Source organism: Myotis davidii, unplaced genomic scaffold (assembly GCF_000327345.1).
Source record: "Myotis davidii unplaced genomic scaffold, ASM32734v1 scaffold902, whole genome shotgun sequence".
In the NCBI taxonomy this organism is placed as follows: Eukaryota; Metazoa; Chordata; class Mammalia; order Chiroptera; family Vespertilionidae; genus Myotis; species Myotis davidii.
In genome coordinates, this window is record NW_006293951.1 from 1,890,483 (window position 1) to 1,893,456 (window position 2,974).

The following is a 2,974-nucleotide window of genomic DNA, read 5'->3' on the forward strand; positions in this document are numbered from 1 at the left end:
AAAGAAAAGTGAGTAAAGCCTTTTTGGGAGAAATTAAAATGTGTCTATTCTCTACCTGTACTTGTCAAACTGCAAGTTGTCCACCTTATCCTTTCCCCTCTTCATGGATATTTAGCTGACCAGGTTACATTTCCAGCCTCTCAGCTATTTCAAGTCACTTAACTAAGTTTTTTACCAATAGTATATGAGTTGAATGACCTGTGTAAAACTTCTTCACTAGCTTATTAGTGATGGTTGCCTGCAATTTTTTTTTAAAATATAGATTTTTATTGTTTGCAAAGAGGAATGGAGAGATACACAGAAACATCAATGATGAGAGAGAATCATTGGACTGCCTCCTGCACACCCCCTATTGGGGATTGAGCCCACAACTTGGGCATGTGCCCTGACCTGGAATTGAACAGTGATCTCCTGATTCATAGGTCACACTGACCTGGCTGCAATTCTTTTCCCTGAGCTAGATGGTGGATGAGCACACAACCCAGCTTTAGTCAGGATGGCAAGAGAATATAAAGGATGGTGCACAAGAAGGAGAAAGGCACCTGAATCTGTGAATTACTATTTGGAGCAGAGCAACTCTCTGAACCAAAACAGCTGGAAATTTCCACCGCAGAGAAAATTAGCTTCTATCATGTTAAGCTACTATATTCTGAAGAGGAATTTGTTTAAGCTGCATTGTGTTTACCATGACTAATTCATTTACGTACTTGGCCTCTTGCAGCCTAGGAAATAAACTACTCAGCCATGTGCTTTGGTCTGTCATGATTATTAGAATTTTGAGCAAAGACCAAGGACACTACTCCTGCAGTTGAGGGGGACAGCACAAATGACAATTTGTGGTTTTGCTGTTACTCGTTGTTGTTGCTATTGTTGTTTATGAGGACAAAAGATTTACTAGTATATTAGTTACTCTTATCTTTCCACTCCAAGTCTACCTTTCTATACTCTACTTCTTACTGGCTCTCTGCTTGGCACATTTCTCTTTTGCCAGCTGGCTGGGTACTAGAAGACAGAGGCCAGAAGAGGGGCCAGACATCAGTCTTTGATTTTTCTGTTTGGCTTTCTGATATCGTTAGTGTCATTCTAGAAAAGTTTTTTTTTTTTTTTAAATTTTGTTTTATTGCTTAAGGTATTACAAAGAGTATTACATATGTCTCCTTTTTTTATTTTTTGCCCCTTGACCTTCCCCCGACTTCCCCTATAATATGCCTCTGTATCTATTATTGTTCAACAGTGTATAATGGTCTTTATTATCCATAAATGAATGAGATCATGTGGTATTTTTCTTTCATTGACTGGCTTATTTCACTTAGCATAGTGCTCTCCAGTTCCATCCATGCTGTTGCAAATGGTAAGAATTCCTTTGAAAAGTTGTTTTGTTTTTTTTCATTTGGCAGTATCTGTTGTTCCATTGGCACCTGCTGAATTTAGTATGCAGTTTTTTCAATGCTTGCAACTAAATTTACGACTCTCCAATCAAAGAGCTGGTATCCCTCTTGAAAGGTCTGGTTTTAGCTCCGTGGTACATTGTCCTCTTAACTCAGAGACACCAGCACCAGCGGGGCAGTATCTCCTGTTCTGAGGTCTGGGTTTCAGAGACTTTCCTCTAAGTATCTAAGTACTAATGATTTCAAACAATTTCAACCCCTTACTTTTTCTCCCTGTCAGAAGAGAAATTAACTACTTTGTGCAGCTGCTAATTTCATATTTTAGTGCTCACTCTTTGCCTTTGCAATTCTCTAATACTTTATTAACAATCCTTTTTATTAAATTTTCTCTCTTTAAGTAACATGACTATCTCCTAATTAAAGCCTATCTGATATAATTAAGAAGAAAATGAAGACATTATATATATATTGATATCTTATACAATGATTTTCCCTCTTAGTTCCTCTTCCCCTTGACCTTTCTTACAACTCACTAATTGAATAGAACCAATAATTACTGACTCAGAAAATAGACTTCATAGCAGAAATCAGAGAAGACCAAATAACTGGCATTTATGCGACAAATATAAAGACCTACATGACATATTATAGAGAATACCTTATGAGTAATAGTTAATCAGCTAGTCAAAACTAACCACAGGAGTAAAATGGGGTCACAAACTCTAATGTTCCGGCAGTTAAGGTAAATGAGTGAAGCAGACAAGGTGTAAAGAAAAATCCAGCAGAAGAATGGCATGGCAATAAATGACAACTGTCTTATATCCTCAGCATCAGGGAGCCAATAAAAAATGGAAGGAACTACCAAACTACACAATGTCAGCTCGTCAAAGGACGATAGCAGGTCAAAAATGGCAGTGGTGGCTGAGTCCCGGTTTTCTGGGCTGATATATCAGTTTCAGCCACAGCTGGCTCGGCCTATGTCCATTGGTGCCCATGACAAGGAGGGCTCAGCTTGCATGTGGAAGGCGCTCACTTCCATTACACTCCTGGGGGTGGGAGTGAGCATGCTGAACGTCTTTCTGACATGGCACCATGCACAAGAGGCCGAGATCATTGCCTATCCCCATCTCTGCATCAGGCCCAAGTCCTTTCCCTGGGGAGCCGGTAACCATATTCTATTCCATAATCCTCATACGAATGCACTTCTGATCGGCTATGAGGATAAATAAAGAGAACCTGGACCACTACCAGTGGGGACCACAGTTGGGTTTGGACCATTATTCTGCATGCGGACCACAAAAGTGTATGGGATCTTAAGCTGACCTTCTTTCCTAATATCATATGATGACTAGAATATACTATTCTTCCATCTCTTCGCTGATGGAAGGAGATGGCTCAAATAAATAACTTAGATTGGATATATAAAAAAAAAAGACAACAGCCATTGTCTGGGCAACAGCAAGTGTCTGGACAATTAGTACTCTGTGGGAACAATGACCTATTAGTCTTCAAACTTTGGATATAGTCTTTTGCAAAAAAGCAAAAAAATTGGATTTTTATCTGAAATCATCTTAGTTGTAAATGTC

The 2,974-nt window shown here is 39.1% G+C and overlaps 1 pseudogene; it reads left to right on the top strand.

Annotated features, from left to right (window-relative positions):
• Positions 1 to 2,236: 2,236 nt before the first annotated feature.
• On the top strand, positions 2,237 to 2,617 carry LOC102772312 (annotated as a pseudogene).
• Positions 2,618 to 2,974: the final 357 nt, after the last annotated feature.